Source organism: Jatropha curcas, chromosome 2, assembly GCF_041381405.1.
Source record: "Jatropha curcas cultivar XTBG-Jc1 chromosome 2, XTBG_Jcur_1.0, whole genome shotgun sequence".
Lineage (NCBI taxonomy): Eukaryota > Viridiplantae > Streptophyta > Magnoliopsida > Malpighiales > Euphorbiaceae > Jatropha > Jatropha curcas.
Genome location: NC_143152.1, coordinates 16,612,555 through 16,638,706, shown reverse-complemented (window position 1 = coordinate 16,638,706; position 26,152 = coordinate 16,612,555).

The window sequence follows — 26,152 nt, the reverse complement described above, 5'->3', positions numbered from 1 at the left end:
GACCGCGCCTTTGTGGCTGCCTACGTATCTCCAAGAACTCTTCGGGGGATGGGGAGAATCAGGTCTTTTGTAGTTCCTTCCGGGATGCGAACTTCGTGCTCGGCTGGTGCGGAATTTATTTCCGACTTGCTGTTGGGGCAGAATTCCTTTCCGTCTTGGTGCGGAATTTATTTTCGACTTGCTGATTTTGGAATTCATTTCCGATTTGATTTCTTCGGGACTCCTTCCCGGCTTGATATTAATATAGAATTCATTTCTGACTTGATTTCTTCGCAGGATTTCTTCCCGACTTGATTTCTTCGCGGCATTTCTTCCCGGCTTGATGTCTTTGCGGGATTCCTTCCCGACTGGATGTCTTTGCGAGATTCCTTCCCGACTTGATGTTGATGCAGAATTCATTTCTGACTTGATTTCTTCGCGGGATTCCTTCCCGGCTTGATGTCTTTGCGGGATTCCTTCCCGACTGGATGTCTTTGCAGGATTCCTTCCCGACTTGATGTTGATGCAGAATTCATTTCTGACTTGATTTCTTCGCGGGATTCCTTCCTGGCTTGATGTCTTTACGGGATTCATTCCCGACTTTGATGTCTTTGCGGGATTCCTTCCCGACTTGATGTTGATGCAGAATTCATTTCTGACTTGATTTCTTCGCGGGATTCCTTCCCGGCTTGATATCTTTACGGGATTCATTCCCGACTTTGATGATGTTGAATCAACTTATTGACTCGAGCTCGTATGATAGTGATGACCTTAGGCGAATCTGACTTTGTTGTTGTAGTGGTTTTACCACTGGTTGACTGAAATATGACTTGTATTCATCACAAAGAGTTTTGAATACCCACATTGTGGTGGTAACTTGAGTGGCTTGAGTGTTGAAGAAGCTTTTATGCTTTGAGTTTATGGCTTCGCCATGTTTGAATTCTTGAGGTTAATTTGATTCCTTTTCTTGAACTTTATCTTCCTCTGAATTTGAAACTTATTTCCTCAATGGTTCTCCTCTCCATAAGGAATTTTGAGGAGACTCTTCCTTTTCCTTGTTTTGAGAAATGGTCCTTGTTTATAAGGACACTTGTACTTGTGCCATGCTTAGCCCTTGATTTTCAAGGTGTTTGTTGTCATCCAATTTGTGGAAATGACTGCTTCTTTTAACTTGCTCTTTTTTTTTAAAAAATATGAGCAACCGCTTGATCTTTGTCCTTATGGCTGAAATGATTTGTCATCTACCCTTGATGGGCTTGAATTTAACGGAGAGCTTGCAGTTGACCCGTTTTTGACAACTTGATTTCCTGTAGCTTTGTCCTTGATTTCTTTCTTTTGTGCAGAAGTTCCTTTTGACCCATTTTTTCTTTTGCTTGTTTGCTTCCTTTTGACCAGGGGTTCCTTTTGTCCTGTTTTTCCTTTTGCTTGCTTAGAAGCAGCCTCTCCATAAAGAATTTCGAGGCAACTTGATTCTGAGATGACTTGAGTAGTGTATGGATAGCATTGCGACTTCATGCAGACCCAACCCAATTCCAAACATAACTTCTTTATTCTGTCGCTTTTAAGCTCAAAATTCAGACACCTCTCTGTCGGAGCATCTTCCATTCCTGGGTTTTCGGAGAAACCATTCTGGCCCTAACCCCTTCAATCGGCTTTGCCTCGGTACTGTTGGAAGTCTTACGCACCCTTTGCTGGATCCTTTCCATGATTACCCTTCAAAACTTCCCCTTTGATGGTGCTTCTTAGGATGCCCCCAGCTTTGATTGATGCAGAGCAAATGAATGCATTTTTCTTTGCCAATTTTTATTATCCTTCTTTTTTTTTATCATCATTTTTTTTAATTTTTTTATTATTTTTTTCGATTTTTTTTTTGTGCTTTCATAGGAAAGGATAGGGAAAGAGTATAAACATGATTGGAACGTAAACTGATCCCTTTTTATTGATAAGACAAAATTTGTGTACAAAAGACACTTAGATTTACAAATTTGAATTGAATGAAAACTTGAATAAAAATGAAAAGAAAAACTAGACCCTAAAAGATAGACTCTAGGTGGACTGTGATGGACTAGGATTGGATTGACTGTAGTGACTTTGTTCTTCTCGATGCTTAAATCGATCAGACAGGTTGTTGTTGGTCTTGAACAATTCCTTTGTTCTTTTGGAGGTTTGATCTCAACCTTCTCAGACACAAACTTCATTCATTTCTAAGAAAAGTTCGAAAGGATCGAACGATTCTTGTTCAACAATTTTTTTTGCATTAATCCCATGGTTAGGCAAGGGATTGGTTGATGTTCAGCTTGCTCTTGGGGATGATAGACCCATTGTCAACCAGGTCTTGTAGACGGTTTTTCAAAGTCCAGCATGATTCTGCTTCTTATATGAGTCTTCTTTGAGTTGACCCAACTGGATTAAGTCTTCCACCTTAGTTGTAGTCGCAATGAGTGATTGGAACGTAGGCAAGTACTGTGTTTAAAGCTGTGAATGGTAGACAAGCAGTAAATTCTTGATTATTATGTCAACTTGCTCCTGTTCAGAGGGTCGGTTGATCATTTGAGCAGCCTTGGCTCTCCACCTCGAAAGGAACGAGGAGAAGGGCTCATTGTTCTTTTGTTTGGTGGTCTCTACTTCCCTTCGAGTAACATCCACCTCCATATTATAGTGATATTGGGAATTAAATGCATTGCAGATGTCCTCCCAGGTCTTCATCTTAGACCGATCCAGGCTAACAAACCATCTTAATGCAGCACCAGTCAAAGATTGCTGAAACAACTGAGCAAGGAGCTCGCTGTTCAGGCCAAACGGGTTGAGGGTACCCACATACATTTTCAGATGCGTTGTGGGGCAAGTGGTTCCGTCAAACTTGTCCATGTTGGGCATTTTGAACTTCGTGGGCAGTCTTGCTTCAGGGAACAAGGACAAGGAGTCCATGTCCACCACTTCCTTGTGTGTCTTAAGGGCAGTAATAGACCTTTCCAGGAGTTCTAATTTTTCTCTAATTCTTTGAGCTTCCAGCTCAGAAGCAGTTTTGGAGGGCATGTCATCCAGGTTCAGGGCAGGGTTTGTTGGTTCAGTAGCAGGACCCTGATTAGAGGTAGTAGGTCCACTTCCCCCGGCGGAAGCCCCATTTCCATTACCACCGCCTAGTTCAGCTATTAGGGCAATCCTCTGGGCAGCCAATGCCTCATTCATTCTAGCCTCCATTCTGGCTTCCAGTTGTTCGATGAGGTTTTGGATGTCAGTGAGTGATGCCATTGGTGCAGTCAGGGTTGTTGGACTTGTGGATGAGAGCTCAGTTGGTGTTTCAGGTACAGGTGGTCTTTGGAGGGATACTTGTAAAAGGACATAGTCAAAATGATTAGACTATTCTATATAAGGTGTTTTCATAGGGTATGTGAGATAGTGTGAGGTAGGGTAGTGTAAGGGTAAGGTATTTGGACTTGACCCTTGTGATGTGGGGTGGTAGGACCAAACAATGTAGGGTAGCGATGGTAGGGTAGGACACCTAGGATAGGACCCAATGGGATGTGATATGTAAGGTAAAGTGCTTAGGGCTGGACACCTCGACTTTTCGAAAGGCCCTAAGTTCTCAAAGAATTTTTTTTTTGTGGGCCTTAGGGGCCAAAATGTGAATTTTTGGGCCTTTGAGGCCAACATGTGAGTTTTTGAGCCTTTAGGGCCAAATTGGGAATTCTCGGGCCTTTGTGGCCAAATTGGGAACTTTTGGGCCTTTGGGGCCAAGATGTGAACTTTTGGGCCTTTGGGGCCAAAATGGGAATTTTAGGGCCTTAGGGGCCAAGATGTGAATTTTAGGGCCTTAGGGGCCAAAATGGGAATTTTAGGGCCTTAGGGGCCAAGATGTGAATTTTCGGGGCCTTTGGGGCCAAATTGGGAATTTTAGGGCCTTAGGGGCCAAGATGTGAATTTTCGGGCCTTTGGGGCCAAAATGGGAATTTTAGGGCCTTAGGGGCCAAGATGTGAATTTTTCAGGTCTTAGGGACCAAAATGTAAATTTTCAGGTCTTAGGGACCAAAATGTAATTTTTCAGGTCTCAGGGACCAAAATGTGATTTTCCAGCTTTAAAATGGAATGTTTTTTTTTTCAAGATTCTCTTTTTTATCATTTTCCAGACCCCCTTTTTTTTTTTGTGAAGTATGCGATGAATGCGTGAATGCGCACAACATCACGTCATAATCTGTTCATGATATGCTTCACATCATTGGGTGCATACAGTCCTAAGGGATAGGTTCTATAGGCTATGACGCAAATAGAGAATAGGCTTATAAAGGACCCTTGAACCTTGAGCATGGATATACCTAACCACATGTGAAACAAAGAGTTTCGCGTGGGTCCGACGGTACGCATGCTCATGGGCCACCCCCAAAAGGATTAGGGATGGTTTGCGGTAACAGGGAGGACGCTTTGGCTGTCCGTCGACATAATCAAAGAGACCTGCCGATCAGCGCTACTTGCTATCCAGACTCAGAAGTTTGAACAGAGAGAGAAGAAATTCATTTGAAATTCATTTTTTATGCAATGGAGAAAAGGATTCTCAATCGTGCAAATAAATCAACAAATTAAAAATGTTTTAATTTAGTTGTACAATCAAGTTCAAATTCTCCTTATCCCGTATTCTTAAAGAAAGAATACTAGATTTTTTTTCTGTTGGGGTACCCTGCAAAATAATATCCTAAAGAAGGGCAGGTTAGTTTACACAACAATTATAGTCCTCTTTATGCAAAAAGATTGCATAACTCCCCAGTGAAGTCGCCAAACTGTGAACCCCTCCCCAAAATACAATGGCATGTGAATGCATGTGACTAAGGGCAGAAATGCACGTGAATGTATGAGTCGCCACCTTGTTTAATTATTTTAGGGTATGTGAATACTCAAATTTTGAGGCTCAAAAAGCCAGTTTTCCCCGCCGCGGCGGTGGCGGCCGCCCTTAAAGGCGACGGAGCCGCTATCGCCGGCGGTAGCCGCCGGTGACAGCTGCTGTAGTCGCCTGTGAATACCCATTATTTTGAGGCTCGAAGAGCCAATTTTCCCGGACTGCAAACAGTCCGACCGGACCAAAGGCCATTTTAGAAGTTCACCGAAAATATGCCAATGTGGTACTTAAAACGTCCGGGACGTCGCAAGGATCACGAAACTGGTCCCGGAATATTTTTTGGAGGTCCGGAACTCCCGAAAAAGCCTCCAGAGCGAAAAAATCAGCAGAACCGCCGGCCCAGCCATCGAGCTCCGGCGGCCCAGCCGCCGGAGCTGGCCGTTGAACCCCGGCGGCCCAGCCGCCGAAACAGTCCGATTTCGCCTATAAATAGTGGCCCCGGCACTCCGTTTTCCTCACTCAGTCTGTATTGACGGACGTTCCTTCTCCCTATGCTCTTTGCGATTCTTTACTGCTTTCTTGCATTTTTTTAATTTTAGTTTTATTTTATTGTTGTGATACTTGGTCACTTAAAATTAAATTAAAATTAATTCCCTTAACGAGTAGCTTAACCTGGAGTTAAGAAGCGGTCGACGATTAAATCAGGTACATGAACTGAACTCTGCCTATTTAATTTTAGCACTTCATGCATGCTTCTTTTCTACTCCTAATAATTCTACAACTGCATAAATGCATCCATGTCATCATTAGGCAAACAAATTGCCTCAATTAAATAAATTTAGGCTAAATGCCCGGTTAATTAATAATCGTGGTATTAAAGCCTAAATCCGACAATATTGGCTTAAAATACCTAGTTAATAAATAGCTATGGTATAATCGCCTTTATTTCGCACAAAGTTCGGCTTAAGTCCAATTAATCAATAATTGTGGCTACAAAGCCTTAATCAATCAAGTTTTGGCAACAATTGCCTAAAACACTCTTTTTGGCTAAAAGCTTTAAAATCAATCATTTTGGCGACAATCGCCTAAAATCAATCATTTTAGGCGACAATCGCCTAAAATCAATCATTTTGGCAATCAAATTGCCTAAATCACTCTTTTTGGCTAAAAGCCCTAAAATCAACATTTTTGGCAACAAACGCCAAATCAAATCAATCAATTCTTTGGCAAAATGCCTAAACAAAATGCACAAAGCATACACACACTCATGCATTAAGCATGCCCATTCAAAGCCCTTCAAAGAAGGCCTATCGAACTACGTTGACTTTGATCTTCCATTCAAACGGAAGTACGTAGGCACGTTTGGGATTTAACCCCGAGCGGCAAGTCGAAAATCATCGAAATCACATAAACATTTTTCATTGGTCCAATTACATCATTCACCCTGCAAAGCATTCATTCATAGGTTAGTTCATCAGCATGACATAGTCTCGGGATCCATCTCGGGTTCGTAGACCATACTTTAACATTGGGTTAATTAATCTAGTAATTAGGTTAATTAAGATTGGAGTCACTTAGGGTTTTTTCCTAGTTTACCCTAAAATAATTAAACAAGGTGGCGACTCACACATCACGTGCATTTCTGTCCTTAGTCATATGCATTCATATGCTATGATGTTTGGGGATGGGTTCACAGGGTAAACTAGGAAAAAACCCTAAGTGACTCCAATTTTAATTAACCTAATTACTAGATTAATTAACCAAATGATTAAGGCATGGTCTACGAACCCGAGGTGGATCCCGAGACTATGTCATGCTGATGAAACTAACCTATGAATGGATGCTTTGCAAGGTGTAAGATGATGCAATTGGACTAATGAAAGTGTTTATGTGATTTTCACTTGCCGCTCGGGGTTAAATCCCAAACGTGCCTACGTACTTCCGTTTGAATGGAAGATCAAAGTCGACGTAGTTCGATAGGCCTCTTTTAGAGGGCTTTGAATGGGGATGCTTTATGCATGAGTGTGTGTATGCTTTGTGCATTTTTTTTAGGCATTTTGCCAAAGACTTGATTGATTTTCAGGCATTTGATGCCAAAAATGTTGATTTTAATGGCTTTTAGCCAAAAAGATTGATTTAGGCAATTGTTGCCAAAAATTGATGTGATTTAGGCAATTTATTGCCAAAAATTGGTTAGGCGATTTGTCGCCAAAGTGATTAAGGCATATGTGCCAAAAGTTGGTATTGGAAGGCGTTTAGCCAAAAGATTTAGGCAATTTGTTTGCCAAAAGTGATTATTTGGGCGTTTGTCGCCAAAATGACTGATTTAAGGCTTTTAGCCAAAATGAATTGATTTAGGCAATTTTTGCCAAAAGTTGATGTGATTTAGACGATTTTTGCCAAAATGATTGTTTGAAGGCTTTTAGCCAAAAGATTGATTAATTCTAAGGCATTTTGCCAAAGCTTCTGATTTAAGCGATTTGTCGCTAAAAAGTGGCCAATCTAATTTATAGGCAATTTGTTTGCCAAAAATTGATTGAACCGTGGGCAATTTGTTGCCAAAATGTGGTTGATTTAATTGTAGGCGATTTGTTGCCAAAACGTGATTGATTAAGGCTTTTTAGCCACAATTACTGATTAATTGGACTTAAGCCGGACTGTTTGAAATAAAGGCAATTAAACCGTAGTTATTAATTAACTAGGCTTTTTAGCCAATATTGTCGGATTTAAGCTTAACACCACGATTATTAATTAACCGGGCATTTAGCTTAAATTTATTTACTTGAGGCAATTTGTTTGCCTAATGATGACATGGATGCATTTATGCAGTTGTAGAGTTATTAGGAGTAGAAGAGAAGCATGCATGAAGTGCTAAAATTAAATAGGCAGAGTTTAGTTCATGTACCTGATTTAATCGTCAACCGCTTCTTAACTCCAGGTTAAGCTCCTCGTTAAGGGAATATTAATTTAGAATTAATTTAATTTAAGTGGCCAAATATTAAAGCAAGAAAGCAATAAAAGCTAAATTAAAAATGCAAAAAAGCAGTAAAAGAAAACACAAGGAGCGTAGGGGAGAAGGAGCGTCCGTCAACACAGACTGAGTCGGTCAAAACGGAGGCCCCGGGGCCAATTTTATAGGAAAAAAAGGAGACCCGAGGGCGGTCCTGCCCACCCTCGAGGGCGGGCGTGCTGCCCCTTGAGGGCGGTCCAGCCCGCCCTGGGGGGGCGAGCGTGCCCACCCCTGAGGGCGGGCACATCGACCCGTGAGCTTTTTTTTCTCATTTCGAAGGCTTTTTCGAGAGTTCCGGACCTCCAAAAAATATTCTGGGACCAGTTCCGCGATCCTCGCGACGTCCCGGACGTTTTAAGTACCATATTGGCATACCTCCGGTAAATTTCCAAAATGGCCTCTGGACCGGCTGAACTGTTTGCAGTCCGGGAAAACTGGCTCTTTGAGCCTCAAAATTTGAGTATTCACACGATTAAATCAGGTACATGAACTAAACTCTGCCTATTTAATTTTAGCACTTCATGCATGCTTCTCTTCTACTCCTAGTAATTCTACAATTACATAAATGCATCCACGTCATTATTAGGCAATAAAATTGCCTCAAGTAAATAAATTTAAGCCAAACGCCCAGTTAATCAATAATCGTGGTGTTAAGCTTAAATCCGACAATATTGGCTAAAAAACGCCTAGTTAATCAATAACTATCGTGGAATTGCCTTTATTTTAGAACAAAATTCGGCTTAAGTCCAATTAATCAATAATTGTGGCTAAATAGCCTTCATTAAACACGTTTTCTTGGCAATCAATTGCCCACATTACAATTCAGTTAATCAATTTTTGGCAAACAAATTGCCAATAAATTGGACTGACCATTTTAGCGATAAATCGCTTAAATCAATCCTTTGGCAAAATGCCTTAAATTGATTAACTTTTTTTTGGCTAAAAGCCTTCGAATAATAAATTTTGGCGACAATCGCCTAAATAATCATCTTTTGGCAAACAAATTGCCTGAATCAACCTTTTTGGCTAAAAGCCTTCAAATTAATCAATCTTTTGGCTAAAAGCCTTAAAATCAAGCATTTTGGCGACAATCGCCTAAATCACATCAATTTTTGGCAACAATTGCCTAAATCAAACTTTTTGGCTAAAAGCCTTAAATCAACAATTTTGGTATCAAATGCCCAATAAAATCAATCGATTCTTTGGCAAAATGCCTAAACAAAATGCACAAAGCATACACGCACTCATGCATAGAGCATCCCCATTCAAAGCCCTCTAAAAGAGGCCTATCGAACTACGTTGACTTTGATCTTCCATTCAAACGGAAGTACGTAGGCACGTTTGGGATTTAACCCCGAGCGGTAAGTCGAAATCACACAAACATCTTTCATTGGTCCTATTACTTCATCTTCCTTGCAAAGCATTCATTTCATTGGTTAGTTTATCAGCATGCATAGTCTCGGGATCCACCTCGGGTTCGTAGACCATGCCTTAAACTTTGGGTTAATTAATCTAGTAATTAGATTAATTAAAATTGGAGTCACTTAGGGTTTTTTTCCTAGTTTACCCTAAAATAATTAAACAAGGTGGCGACTCACACACATCATGTGCATTTCTTCCTCAGTCACATGCATTCTTATGCGTGATATTTGGGGAGGGGTTCACAATACTTTGATTATTGAGTCACATGGGGACCAATGAGTTCCTTTGTGTATAATTAGGTGGAAGACGCAAACAGGTACGCCTATGAATACTTGTGAGATTATATCTATAATTGGACTATGATACAAGTATAACACTGTAACATAACATCTAGGCCCATATTATGTACTTGGTTGAATAGTTGTATGAATGTGGATATATTGACATTGGATATACTGAGCATGCTACTGAATAGTGGAATTGAGTTATGATCATATGCTAAACATAGAGTGTTCCACTCAGGTTGCGGATGCGGACGAGCGTTCTATAGGCTCTTGCCTAATATGTTTTGTTGGCTATTGATACGAAATCGAGACCACTCAACCATAAAGCTCAAGGAAGCATGGAGGGCATCTAAGTTTCTCACATTAATGGAAGCACATGTTGAGTTGGAACCTGAATTTCCAACACATGACATGCCTAGACCATGCTTGGTTAGCACGCCCGTGCTAGATGGCACACCCCAGGCCGTGCCCTCGTCTGACTTGCTGAGGAAAACAACTACCTTGAAGCACACCCCGTGCCAAATAGCACACCCAGGCCGCGCTTCCCTCTGACTCTGAAGCACCCCCGTGCCAAATAGCACACCCTGGCCGTGCTTCCCTCTGACTCTCATGAGGGAACCTCTACATTGAAGCACGCCCGTGCCAAATAGCACACCCTGGCCGTGCTTCCCTCTGACTCTCACGAGGGAACCTTTACATTGAAGCACGCCCGTGCCAAATAGCACACCCAGGCCGTGCTTATCCTTGCCTCTCATTTAGTTAGTTAGCTTATTTTGGGTTTTTACTTTGTTAATGGGTTGGGCCTCCAATATTTCGTCCACCCTTGAATAATTAGCCTTATTTTGATTAGATTTAGTCAATCTTTAGTGGATTTGGATTAGATCTCCAAATCCTTAAGTTGTTTTGATTTTATTAGTCTTATCCTTAGTTGGTTTAGATTTGCTAAATCCTACTCCTTAGCTAACTCTAAATCCTTTAAGGATCTGGACCTCTTAGATTAGTATAAATAGCTTGTTATTTTGTAAATATAACATCAATTATTCAATCAATTAAAGAGAGATTTTCTTCTTCCATGCCTTTGGCGTGTTCATGTTTTTAGAGAGTGTGAGATTGCATTCTTCTAATTGCATCAAGAATCAAGGTAAACTTATCAATTCTTTGTGGCGTTTATCTTATTCTTTTACTCTATTATTGGTGTTCTTGCTTCTTTAAGCTTTGGGTGCCATAGAGGGGAGTTTATTCTAGATCTTTGATCTCTTCCAAAACTTGTCATTGAGTTCATGAAATTTATTTTCATTGGGTTCCGCGTCAGTTTGGTATCAGAGCCAAAGATTAAGGTAAATTCTTATTTATCTTAGTTCTAGGGTTTGTGTTTATTTGTTTTCTTGTTCTTAGTGTTCCTGTGTTTGTTTTCTTCTTCATCTTGTTTTCTTTGTGTGTTTGTTTTCTTGCTTGATTAGTTTCAATTCGTTTTTGCTTCAATTAAATTTAGTAATTTCGTGCTTGTTTCAATTCTGGAAGTTTAGATCTTAGATCTTGTTGACTAAAAAAAAAAAAAAAAGTATAGAAAGAAAATTTCGTCCACCATTAAAATTGCTTGTGTGGATCTTGATTTGTTCCTGAATCCAAGGGATTTGATCCTAATTCAAAGGGATTTTACCTTATTTTGTGGGATTTTGCCATATTTTGTGGGATTATTCCTAATCCTTAGGAGATTTGACCATATTTAGTGGGATTGTTCCTAATCCTAAAGGGATTTGACCATATTTTATGGGATTTAGTTATCCACTATAATCTTGTGATAAAATCCAATCTTAACTACTTGTGGATAAGATAACAAAAATTAGTTGACCATATCTTTTGAGATTGAGCAAATCTACTACAATCCTTGTCAAATCTAAGAATCCTACTTAAATTGGGTTGCAATAAAAGGGACACAAGGTAGCACGCCCGTGCTACACCTCTAGCACACCCGTGCTAGATCTTGCCTACTACTTGTTGGACTAGGCCTAATTACACACGCCCGTGCTCCATCTAGCACGCCCGTGCTCTGTTCTGACCCTATCTTAAAACATTGTTTTCTTTTGTTTTTCTTTGATTACTTGCTTTGTTTTGGGTAGAATTAATTAGGTCCATATTTGGTTTGCTTTGTAGTAAGCTAAATTCATACATTATATCCTAATATTTTCTTTCAAATTCTAGTTTCTTTGTTTTTGTGTGAGCTTTCTGTTGCTTCTATTACATTATTAGGGTGTGTTTGCTTGTTCACTACACTCTAATTGATCATTAAAGTAGTGCATTGTTTATGTTCTTGTGCTACTGTCCATATCGTTTTGAGTCTTCATTCTAGAATTTGTGCTTGCTTTTCATTGTTAAGTTTTATTCCTTGATTCTAAACGTGATCTTTGAGTTGGTTGGTTGAACTAAGATTCTGAAGTTCAATTGGAAGAATTGCAAGGAGTGATTCAAGAGTGTAAACACGTGAGGGAGTGATTTATCAATAACTCAAATCTTTTTGTGTTTTTCCTCTTTGAATACTAACCATGAGTACAGATAATAGTGAGGATGAAAGTCAAATAGATGATTCCCAATTAAAACTTGTAATGGAATCAATCCAAGAACAGTTTGAAAGCTTCAACAGTTTCTTCCAAGATATGAGAAAGGGTTTGAAGGAGATTAAAGCTGCCTAACGCTCTAATACAACAAGAGCTCGTCCTAGTACTACACTAACCAGATTTCAAATACCTAAAGGTGAGGAGGTCGATAATCCTAATTGTTACTTTAGGAATTTGAACAATAATTCAGGAAGGATGCAAGAAAGGAAAAGTGTGGATTACCTCAATAGGTATCCATTCACAAAGGATGGGTGGATGACTGGTTCAAATTCATCTTTCTCAAAAGAAGTGTATGAAGACCAATGTGAAAAGAAAAAGATGAGTTTTGAGACTGTCAATAAAGAAAAAGAAAGTAAAAATAAACTGAGTGAAAATCTATTAAGTAAAACTAAAAAGAAAGAGGGAGAAGAAAAGGAAAGACAAATTCAAATTGTACCTTTGTGCAAAGAAGTTTGTTTGACCATCAATGATCTTAACCCATCTTTGCCAAATGTGTTTGTTGATCCTTTGCAAAAATTTGAAGTATGTGGTGACCAAGAGAAGCTACCTGAGATAGTGACCTCAACTTTGAGAGAACCAGAAAAGAATGAAGAAAAGGAGGAGGAAGAAGCCACAGGGCAAACAAAACAAATTAATAGCCCATTAGAGAGTGAATTGTCAAAGGAACAAAAGAGAGAAAAGAGTAAGGATGAAGGAAAAGAGGCCACAAAAATAACAAAACAAATTAATGGCCCAACTGTGAGTGAAAAAGAGAAACAAATTGTGTATGTGAAAAAGAAAGAGATCCAAAATAGTGTGAGAGAGGGTAGACCAGTCTTGATGATTCGGTTTAAGGAGTTTTTGCATAGTTTGACTAACATTAACACTTTTTCTCTACCTTCTAGTTCTGTTTCTTTGTTGCAGGGATTTCCTCAAAGTGAAGAAAAGCCTACATTGGTGAAGGAGATGCACGCTAAGGCTAGGGTTCATATGAACATGAAGAACAAAAACTATGCCAACCGTGCCCACAAGAGAAAAAGGCATGATGTGTTTAAACCTGGAGATTGGGTTTGGGTACATTTTTGCAAGGAAAAGTTTCCCAACCAAAGGAAGATTAAGTTTGATAAACATGGAGATAGAGCATTACAAGTCTTGGAGCACATTGATGACAACACCTACAAGATAGACTTACCAGGTGAGTATGATGTTTCCATCACTTCCAATGTTAGTAATTTGTCTCCTTTTGACATTAATGCAGATTCAAGGATGAACCTTTTCGAGGAAAAGGGGAATGATATGAATCCGCCATCACTCATCCATGGAACTCAAGGGAGCAAGGAGAACAACATGAAAAATCCATTAATGCTTCCTAGTGGATCAACTACAAGAAGTCATGCAAAGAAATATGGAGCAACCATGGAGAACAAGGGAGCATGCTACAGTAGTTTGACTTTGCTAAAAGCCAATTTTCCCGGACTGCAAACAGTCCGGCCGGACCGGAGGCCATTTTGGAAGTTCACCGAAAGTATGCCAATATGGTACTTAAAACGTCCGAAATGTCGCAACGACCACGGAACAGGTCTCGAAATTTTTTTCGGAGACCCGAAACTTCCGAAAACTCCACTGGAGTGAAAGGCCCGGGGACCAGCCACTGGTCCCGGTGGCACCTGCCGCCGGCCACGGTGGCACCTGCCGCCGGCCCTCCAGCGGCACCTGCCGCCAGGTGCCGCCGGACCGACCCATTTTTTGCCTATAAAAGGCCACTTACCTCTTCAATTTTGAGACCCCTGTCTGTGTTGACGGACGATCTTCCTCCCTCCCACGCTCGTTGCGATTTCTTTACCGCTTTTTGCATTTAATTTAATTTTTATTGCATTTTTATTGTGATACTTGGTCACTAAAATTAAACAAAATAAAATTAATTAATATTTCCTAAACGAGGAGCTTAATCTGGAGCTAAGAAGCGGCCGTCGATTAAATCAGGTACACAAACGAAACTCTGCTCATTTAATTTTAGCACTTCATGCATATTTCTCTTCTACTCTTAATAATTCTACAACTGCATAAATGCATTCACGTCATCATTTAGACAAATAAACTGTCTTAATTAAACACGATTAAGCTTAAATGTCCGGTTAATTAATAACCGTGGTATTAAAGTTTAAATCCGACAATATTGGCTAAAATGCCTAGTTAATCAATAACTACGGTGTAATCGCCTTTATTTCGAACACTTCGCCTAAAGGTCCGATTAATCGATAATTGTGGCTAAAAGCCTTAATCAATCGCGTTTTGGCAACAAATTGCCTACAGTTTAATCAATCACATTTTGGCAACAAATTGCCTACGGTTTAATAAATTTTGGTAAACAAATTGCCTATAAATTAGATTAACCACTATCTAGCGACAAATCGCTTAAATCGAACTTTTTGGCAAAATGCCTTAAATTAATCAATCTTTTGGCCAAAGGCCTTAAAATCAATCAATTTTGGCGACAATCGCCCAATCAACACTTTTGGCAAACAGGTTGCCTAAATCGACGCATTTCGGCCAAAGGCCGTAAAATCAACCATTTTTGGCGACAATCGCCTAAATTACACATCTTAGCAAACGAATTGCCTAAATCGACACATCTTAGCAATCAATTCTGGCGACAATCGCCCAATCAACACTTTTGGCAAACAGATTGCCTAAATCAACACATTTTGGCTAAAAGCCTTAAAATCAATCATTTCGGCAATAATAAGCCCGAACATCAATTTTGGCAATAATAAGCCCAAATATCAACTTTGGCGACAAATCGCTCGACAACCATTTTTGGCACAAATGCCTTCAAACCAACATTTTTGGCGATGAACGCCTAATCGAATCAATTGATCCTTTGGCAAAATGCCTAAACAAACATGCACAAAGCATACACACACTCATGCATTAAGCATACACCTTCAAAGCCCTTCAAAGAAGGCCTATCGAACTACGTTGACTTTGATCTTCCATTCAAACGGAAGTACGTAGGCACGTTCGGGATTTCACCCCGGGCGGCAAGTCAAAATCACTCAAACATTTCATTAATCCATCATTCACCTTGCAAAGCGCTCATTCATCGGTTAGTTTATCAGCATGACATGGTCTCGGGATCTACCTCGGGTTCGGAGATTGTGCCTTAAACATTGGGATAATTAATCTAGCAACTAGGTTAATTAAAATTGAAGTCACATAGGGTTTTTTCCTAGTTTACCCTTAAATAATTAAACAAGGTGGCGACTCACACACTCACGTGCATTTCTGTCCTTAATCATATGCATTCATATGCCTATGTTCGGGGGAGGGGTTTACATTTCGATGGTATCCTGATTTGACTATAGGATTATCAGTATTCTGATATGCAATAAAGCGACCAGTATTCTGATTTGTCAGTAAGACTGATAACATTCTGATATGACATTATGGCTATTAATGTTTCATTATAAGTGTATGTTTTGATAATATCTTGATATAGTACATATGCTCCGAATCCATCTAATAAAGGATATAGTCTAAATTCACTCTGATGTAGTATATGTTTTGTCGACATTCTGAAGTAGTGTTTGTTTGGAATATAAAGAAATATGATCATTGATATCTGAGTTGTTTGTATTCTATTATATTGAGAATTGAAACAAGCCTTAAGAAATATGAGTTACCAATTTCAATGTTGTAGTATGATTACTTGTGCTGCAAGTTGCCTAAGCTGATACTGTCATATGATTACATGTGGCATAAGTAGTAATACAGTTATGTAGTTGCTTGTGATGTGAGTTTCTTATATTGCAACTAATGTTTAATTACTTGGAATGATAGTTGCCATTGTTATAACTTTTGCTTGTATTTAAGCTTATAAAAATGATGTATGATCATTTGTGTTAGATTTATAGGGTGAAACTTCTTGCTTTGATAGTAGTTGTATTTAGATGGAGTTGATATGAACTGCTATGTTAGATGCCCCAGATGATATGGTTTAAATATGTATGGTTTCAATGACCATACTTGTGTGCTTGGTGTATGCGTTTATATGTTGAGTACCACTCAGTTTTATACTCAGCGTAATGATTTTATCTCACGTAGGTTAAAGACTTGGATTGTTGTTTAGTTCCTAAGCACCTACACTTAGAGGAGGAAGTCTTCAGATCTCTAGTCATAAGTGAGAGTCCTTAAAGTGGACTCGTGGCATGTGTTAGTTTTATTTCATTGAGAGTATTGGTTCTGTTGTTAGGGTTTGTAATTAATGAGTTTAAGAACATTGTAATAATTTTCGGATCAAATACTTTATAAGTCTCTAGTTTAAGTTCTATTAGAATTGGTTTAGATACTTCGTCTGAGATCTTTCAACCTAGTTTTAAATTTATTGAACTTCTTTCAAAAAGGAGACAAACTAACTTTACAAGGAAATAGATCAACACTTAGATCTAACCTTTGTCCCACTAGATTTTCCAAAGGTTTTAGTTAACCTCAACTGACGCGGAACCCAATGAAAATAAATTTCATGAACTCAATGACAAGTTTTTGAAGAGATCAAAGATCTAGAATAAATCCCCCTCTATGGCACCCAAAGCTTAAAGAAGCAAGAACACCAATAATAGAGTAAAAGAATAAGATAAACGCCACAAAGAATTGATAAGTTTACCTTGATTCTTGATGCAATTAGAAGAATGCAATCTCACACTCTCTAAAAACATGAACACGCCAAAGGCATGGAAGAAGAAAATCTCTCTTTAATTGATTGAATAATTGATTCTCTATAATTACAAAATAACAAGCTATTTATACTAGTCTAAAAGGTCCAGATCCTTAAAGGATTTAGAGTTAGCTAAGGAGTAGGATTTAGCAAATCTAAACCAACTAAGGATAAGACTAACAAAATCATAACAACTTAAGGATTTGGATGTCTAATCCAAATCTACTAAAGATTGACTAAATCTAAACAAAATAAGGCTAATTATTCAAGGGTGGCCGAAATATTGGAGGCCCAACCCATTAACAAAGCAAAAACTCAAAATAAGCTAACTAACTTAATGAGAGGCAGTGACAAGCACGGCCTGGGTGTGCTATTTGGCACGGGCGTGCTTCAATGTAGGAGTTCCCTCTTGAGAGTCAGAGGGAAGCACGGCCAGGGTGTGCTATTTAGCACGGGGGTGCTTCAGAGTCAGAGGGAAGCACGGCCAGGGTGTGCTATTTGGCACGGGGGTGCTTCAAGGCAGTTGTTTTCCTCAGCAAGTCAGACGAGGGCACGGCCTGGGGTGTGCCATCTAGCACGGGCGTGCTAACCAATTCATGTTCCCACTCAACATGTGCTTCTATTAATGTGAGAAACTTAGGTGTTCCTTCAAGTTCTTCATAGCACTTGTTGAAAGCAAGGTCATGGAGCTCTTTTGTAACTTGTTCTTGTATGTGTAAGGACATGGTTGCTCCATACTTCTTTGCACGGCTCCTTGTAATTGGTCCACTAGGAAGTGCTAATGGATTGCCATTGTTGTGGTTCTTGTTCCCTTGAGCCCCATAGGTGGTTGGTGGTAGTGGATCCGTATCATCCCCCTCTTCTTTAAAAAGATTTGTCCTCAAATCTGCATCCATGTCAAAGGGAGACAAATCACTAACATTAAAAGTTGCAGAAACACCATACTCACCTGGCAAGTCTATCTTGTAGGCATTGTCATTGATGCGCTCTAAGACTTGGAATGGACCATCTCCACGTGCATCTAGCTTACTCTTCCTTTGGTTGGGAAATCTTTCCTTGCGAAAGTGTACCCAAACCCAATCACCTGGCATAAGCACCAACTTCTTTTTGCCCTTGTTTGCTCTTTCAGCATATTGCTTGTTCCTCTTTTCTATGTTGGCTCTAGCCTTCTCATGTAAAGATTTCACCAATTCTGCCTTTTTATCACCATCTAAATTAGAAAGTTCATTCAAAGGTAAAGGAACAAGATCTAATACAGTTAGTGGATTAAAGCCATAAACAAGTTCAAATGGACTAAAACCTGAGGTAGAATGTATGCTACGATTATATGCAAACTCAATGAATGGCAAACAATCTTCCCAAGTTTTTAAGTTCTTGCCCACAATGGCACGAAGCAATGTTCCTAAAGTCCTATTCACAACTTCAGTTTGTCCATCTGTTTGTGGATGACAAGTTGTAGAATAAAGCAATTTAGTTCCAAGCTTACCCCACAAAACTCTCCAAAAATGTGAAAGGAACTTTGCATCCCTATCTGAAACTATAGTTCTTGGTACCCCATGTAATCTTACTACTTCTCTAAAGAATATATCAGCAACATTATTGGCATCATCAGTTTTATGACAAGGAATAAAATGAGCCATCTTGCTAAACCTATCAACAACAACAAATATGCTATCTTTACCACGCTTAGTCCTAGGTAATCCAAGTACAAAGTCCATAGATATATCAATCCAAGGAGAACTAGGAACAGGTAAAGGCATGTATAATCCATGAGGCATAGACTTAGATTTGGCCTGTTTACAAGCAATACAAGAATTACAAACTCTTTCTACATCTTTAATCATATGACGCCAATAAAAGTGTTCATTCAACATATCATAAGTCTTATGCATTCCAAAATGCCCCATCAATCCCCCACTATGAGATTCAAGCACAAGCAATTCACGCATAGAACACTTAGGCACACAAAGTTTGCCACCCTTAAACAAATATCCATCATGTCTATAGAACTTATCAAATGCTCCATGCTCACATGCTACATATATGTTGCTAAAGTCAGAATCATTCGCATATAAGTCTTTAACATACTCAAATCCAAGTAATTTAGAACTAAGTGCCGTAATTAGAGTATATCTCCTTGACAATGCATCAGCAACAACATTATCTTTTCCATGCTTGTATTTAATCACATATGGAAATTGTTCAATAAATTCAACCCACTTACCATGCCTTTTATTAAGCTTACCTTGACCCTTCAAGTGTTTTAGGGCCTCATGGTCTGTATGGATGACAAACTCCTTCGGTAGTAAGTAGTGTTGCCAAACATGTAGAGTTCTTACCAAGGCATACAACTCTTTATCATAGGTTGAATAGTTGAGTTGTGCTCCATTCAACTTCTCACTAAAGTAGGCAATTGGCTTCTTTTCTTGCATTAGGACAGCCCCAATTCCCACTCCAGAAGCATCACACTCAATCTCAAAAGTATTCTCAAAATTAGGCAAAGAAAGTATAGGTGCAGAAGTTAACTTCCCTTTAAGCGTGTCAAACGCCTTTTGTTGCTCTTCTTCCCACTTGAACCCAACTTCCTTTTTGATAATTTCTGTTAGTGGTGCTGCAATTGAAGAGAAATCTTTAACAAACCTTCTATAGAAGCTTGCTAACCCATGAAAACTCCTAACTTCAGAAACTGATTTGGGAGTTGGCCATTCTTTGATAGCTTTCACTTTCTCCTCATCTACTTCAATCTTGGCTCTTGCCATGCAAATCTCCATCTCCTTGTAGTATTCTTCCACACTCCTTCCTCCTTGCACCATTCTAGCTAATTTATTGTGTAAATCCCTAAAGTAATGAGTAGGGACAAATTTTTGGTGCATTAGTTCTTTCATGAGCTCCCATGGTGGTACGGGTCGTAATCCCCTCCTTCTTCTTTTCAATAGCAATTGTTCCCACCAAAACATAGCATACCCTTTGAATTCAACAGCTGCAAGATGAGATTTCTTTTCTTGAGAATAGTTATGGCATTCAAAGATTTGTTCGACCTTCCTTTCCCATTCAAGGTACTCTTCAGCATTGTTGTTGCCTTTGAATTCTGGAATCCTCATCTTAATTGATCCCAAGTCTCCATCAAGTTTATTTGGATTGGTCTCCTCACTCTCTTCAACATCATGGTCTTGAAATCTAGTTTGTGGACGAGTTCTAGTTGTATTAGAGCTTTGTGAAGCTTTTATCTCTTGCAACTCTTCCCTCATGTCTTGGACAAGATTATTGAAGGTTCTAAACTGTCCTTGAATTGCTTCCATGAAGAGTTTTAATTGAGGATCTTTAATTGGAATTCCATCATTACCATCTCCAGATTTGCCTATACTCATGGTTAGTATTCAAAAGAAAACACAAAAGATTTAGGGTTATTGATAAATCACTCCCTCACGTGTTTACACTCTTGAATCACTCCTTGCAATTCTTCCAATTGAACTTCAGAATCTTAGTTCAACCAATCAACTCAAAGATCACGTTTAGAACAAGGAATAAAACTTAACAATGAAAAGCAAGCACAATTCTAGAAAGGAGACTCAAAACGTTATGGACAGTAGCACAAGAACACAAACAATGCACTACTTTAATGATCAATTAGAGTGTAGTGAACAAGCAAATACACCCTAACAATGTAATAGAAGCAATAGAAAGTTCACACAAAAAAAAAAAAAAACAAAGAAAACTAGAATTTAAAAGACAATTACTGGATATAATGTATGAATTTAGCTTACTACAAAGCAAACCAAATATGGACCTATTAATTCTACCCAAAACAAAGCAAGCAAATAAAGAAAAATCAAAGAAAACAATTTTAAGATAGGGTCAGAACTGAGCACGGGCGTGCTAGATGGAGCACGGGCGTGCGTGTAAGTCCTAGTCCAACAAGTGGAAGTCAGGAACATGCACGGGTGTGCTTGGGGTGAAGCACGGGCGTGCTGCCTTGTTTCCCTTTTTAATGCAACCCAATTTAAGTAGGATTCTTAGATTTGACAAGGATTGTAGTAGATTTTGCTCAATCTCAAAAGATATGGTCAACTAAATTTTTTTTTTTTTTTTTTTTTTGTTATCTTATCCACAAGTAGTTAAGATTGGATTTTATCACAAGATTATAGTGGATAACTAAATCCCATAAAATATGGTCAAATCCCTTTAGGATTAGGAACAATCCCACTAAATATGGTCAAATCTCCTAAGGATTAGGAATAATCCCACAAAATATGGCAAAAATCCCACAAAATAAGGTAAAATCCCTTTTGAATTAGGATCAAATTCCTTAGATCCAGGAACAAAAACAATATCCACACAAGCAATTTCAATGGTGGACGAAATTTTCTTTCTATACTCTTTTTTTTAGTCAACAAGATCTAAGATCGAACTTCCAGAATTGAAACAAGAACGAAATTTCTAAATTTAATTGAAGCAAAAAAAACGAATTGAAACTTAAACAAAAGAAAACAAACACACAAAGAAACAAGATGAAAAAGAAAACAAACACAAGAACAATAAGAATAAGAAAACAAATAAACACAGATCCTAGAGCTAAGATAAATAAGAATTTACCTTAATCTTTGGCTCTGATACCAAACTGACGCGGAACCCAATGAAAATAAATTTCATGAACTCAATGACAAGTTTTTGAAGAGATCAAAGATCTAGAATAAATCCCCCTCTATGGCACCCAAAGCTTAAAGAAGCAAGAACACCAATAATAGAGTAAAAGAATAAGATAAACGCCACAAAGAATTGATAAGTTTACCTTGATTCTTGATGCAATTAGAAGAATGCAATCTCACACTCTCTAAAAACATGAACACGCCAAAGGCATGGAAGAAGAAAATCTCTCTTTAATTGATTGAATAATTGATTCTCTATAATTACAAAATAACAAGCTATTTATACTAGTCTAAAAGGTCCAGATCCTTAAAGGATTTAGAGTTAGCTAAGGAGTAGGATTTAGCAAATCTAAACCAACTAAGGATAAGACTAACAAAATCATAACAACTTAAGGATTTGGATGTCTAATCCAAATCTACTAAAGATTGACTAAATCTAAACAAAATAAGGCTAATTATTCAAGGGTGGCCGAAATATTGGAGGCCCAACCCATTAACAAAGCAAAAACTCAAAATAAGCTAACTAACTTAATGAGAGGCAGTGACAAGCACGGCCTGGGTGTGCTATTTGGCACGGGCGTGCTTCAATGTAGGAGTTCCCTCTTGAGAGTCAGAGGGAAGCACGGCCAGGGTGTGCTATTTAGCACGGGGGTGCTTCAGAGTCAGAGGGAAGCACGGCCAGGGTGTGCTATTTGGCACGGGGGTGCTTCAAGGCAGTTGTTTTCCTCAGCAAGTCAGACGAGGGCACGGCCTGGGGTGTGCCATCTAGCACGGGCGTGCTAACCAATTCATGTTCCCACTCAACATGTGCTTCTATTAATGTGAGAAACTTAGGTGTTCCTTCAAGTTCTTCATAGCACTTGTTGAAAGCAAGGTCATGGAGCTCTTTTGTAACTTGTTCTTGTATGTGTAAGGACATGGTTGCTCCATACTTCTTTGCACGGCTCCTTGTAATTGGTCCACTAGGAAGTGCTAATGGATTGCCATTGTTGTGGTTCTTGTTCCCTTGAGCCCCATAGGTGGTTGGTGGTAGTGAATCCGTATCATCAACCCTTTCTGTTTTTGCAGAGAATAGAAAATAACATCAAGATATTAGAATCTCACACAAGGAGAAAGTCGTTTGATAACCTATTACACCATAGCTTTTCACCTAAACTATTACACAAAAGTTTTTCATTTAAAAACCTCTAGTCTATAACAGAATTACAAAATCTATATAGACAGAGAGAAATGCAATTATAAGCACAGCAAGAATAGAAAACAGATTTAGAAAATAGATTTAAAGTTCAGAACTATTTTTCAAAAAATGTTTTTATTAAATTTTCTTTTCTCTTAAAAATATTTCTTTAAGCAAATAGACGAAAAGAAATAAGGGGGTTTTAAGAGAGAGTTTTGAGAGATTTAAAACTTTTAATCAATGGACTCTTACTCTTACAAAAATCTCATGTTTTTCAAAAGAAGAAAAATTTTTTTTATAATAGGAATGAGGATCACGTTTTTAGAAAGTGTTGATCTTTAACTTTAAAGAGTATTTAGACTTTCTAAAGATAAAAAGACATACAAATCTTTTGTAAATACTCAATTATTTGTTACCAAAAATATTTTAAGTCAAAATCTTTTTCATTTGGATAAGTAGAATAAAGAAAAGATTTAATTTTCCTTTTTAAGGTAATTTTCGAAAATAAAAAATCTGCAAATCTTTTTCAAATATTTAATTATTTACCAAATATAATTAAGCCAAAATCTTTTTCGTTTACGTAAGTGAATTTAAAAAGAGCAAGATTCGACTTTTATTTTTCAGATAATTTTCAAAAATAATTTTTGAGAGAGAAAAAAAATTTTTGTGCTTATAAAAGAATATTCTTTCTATCCTACAATATATCCTAAGATACTAACCTCTAAAAAAAATCTTCAATAATCTTCATGGTCTTCAAAAAATCTTAGATTTGTAGGAACTTGCCTTTTTTTAGCAATTTCCATATTAAAAATCTGCATAAAATAATATTAGTACATACAAAAATATTAAATTTATTTGTTTTGCATAATCATCAAAATCTCAAGATAAAATTGACCCTTGAGCCAACAGTAATTTTGCTTTTTGATCATCAAAGCTATCGCCAATTCATCACTAGTCGGTCATTATTAGTTTCCGCATAAATGTAGGCACCACATTTAGTGACAGCTTCCAAGGCTGTAACTATGTAGTCTTTAATCAGTCGCCGTTCAGTATTAAAGTTTGGCCCCAATCCTTGGCGGCAGACGAAATGATGGATTTGTCATCCATTGCTGATTTATTTACTGAATTGGTCAAACCAAGTTGCTAAATTTTCGCTAAACTATTGAAAAATTTACCATTGCATGCAGTTGCTATTCGTCGTTTTTCGATCGCTAAGTAGCGACGAAAGCCTCTGTTGCTAATTTCGGTTGCTAAATGCTTTTTTTTTATTAGTGTGAAGAATGCATTCCTCCATGGAAATATGAAAGAAATAGTTTATATATAGTTTCTCTTGTCTCTTCTTTTGTTAATTCTAGTATGGTTTGTAAACTTCGCAAATCCCTTTACTTTTTTAAACCGTCACCTCAAGCCTATTTTGAGAAATTTTAGTCCATCATTTGTTCAGTTAGTTTTCAACAAAGTTCTAATGGTCTCTCTATTTAATCATCATTCTGATGTTGGTATTATTAATTTGGTGCTTTATGTGGATTATATGGTTGTAGTGATGAGCAAGGAATTGTAAAGTTTAAGTTATAAATTAAGGACTCTTTTCATATGAAAGATCTTGGCATTCTCACTTATGTTTTTGGGTTAGAAGTATTTCTAACTCAATGAAAGTACATTGAGGATTTACTTAAGCTAACCAATCTTACTAATAATAAATTTATACTACTTTTATAGAACAAAATTTGAAGTTGAAAGCGAGAAGAGATTGCACTTAATTCAAATCCTACTTTGTACAAGCGCTTAGTAGGCAGTCATATATATCATACTATATATCACGTGTCCTAATATTTGATGCGGAGCAACTTACACTTCAATATATTAAAGATTTGGATTGCTGCAAACCCAAGAAGAAGGGGCATGGCCGTGCCATATCCTACATGCCCATGCCAGCCTTTGGAAGTCCAAGACGCGAGACACGCCCAAGCTTAAGAAGCACAGACACGCCCGTGTCACTTTCCAACCTGCCTGTGCTAGCCTCTAGGAGTACAGAGCATGCCCATACCATGTATAGCACGCCCCTACCAACAAGTCCAGCTACGATTCGCACATAGATATGCCCATGTAACTTCTAGCATGCCCCGTGCCAGCCTTTGGAAGCCCAGGACATGCCAGTGTCATGTCCAACACGCCCATGCTGCCACCCTTACTAGGGTTTTGTCTAGTTACAACTTTTGTATATTTTTTTTAGCGTTTTATGCTTTAGCCTAACCTATAAATATGTTATTTTGTATCATTGGCACATTCATTACTCTTTGATCATTATTCATACCCAATAAACTTCCTTGAGAGTTTAGTTCTATAATTCTTTCGTCAGATCAAATGTCATTGATCAAACTCTTGACGAAGTATAATCGTTATTCCCATTCACGTGATCGTTCTATGTCAGTTGGTATCAAAGCCGAAAGGCGAAGTATCTCTGTGGCCGACAATCATGAGACACGACTCACAGCCATAGAGGCGAAGTTTGAAGAGTTAACTGAACAAATTAGATAGTTGACTCTCACAATCCAACAAGGCAGCCCACAACCTACAGCTGCAATAGCAGCCCCGAATCCACAGCAACCATATTATACAGGATGCCAAAATCGTTATGATGGAGGCCGAGATTACAGAGGCAATGGTGACAATTTTCATGAAGGATACAAGATAAAGGTAGACCTTCAACGCTTCTTAGGATCATTAGATATAGAAAGCACTCTTGACTGGCTATCGGAGGTCGAACGATTCTTTGAGGTCATGAATGTTGAGGATAAGCGTAAGGTTTCCATTATGGCTTATAAACTAAAAGGAGGTGTAGCAGCATGGTGGCATTCTATTCAAAATGAATGCCATCGACAAAGAATTGAACCTGTGTGAGGCTGGGTTTAATGAAACAGCTGATTGAGCAACAATTTCTTCCCAGTGATCACTCTCAAATACTGTACAACTGGTATCATAACTATTTCCAAGGAAATCAAAAGGTAGATGAGTACACAGAAGAATTTTTGAGATTATATGCTCGATATGACAATTGTGAGACTGAATACCAACAAGTGGCTCATTATCAGAGGGGATTGAATCATGATATAATGTGTATGATGGGTGTAGCTGGGATTTTCACTTTGGCAGATGCAATTGAGATGGCCAAATGTACGGAAGATAGAATTAATTGGCAGCCTTGACAACCACCTAATCGTATTCAGAATTTCAGGCAACACTATTCATCCGAAAATTAGCAGTTCAATAGAAATTTCGATGGATAAAACTCAAGAGCAACCACTCCTACCACTAATTAAAGTTCACAGCAGCTCACAACAGAAGAGAAAAAGACTTGCAGGGAAAGGCTCCAATGGTAGACAAAAATAATAATTTGAATTCATATCAGAAGCCAACTGGAGATTATTGTTACCGTTGTAGAAAACAGGGGCATACATCTAATATATGTCCAGAACGTAGGGGGACTAATGATGGGTG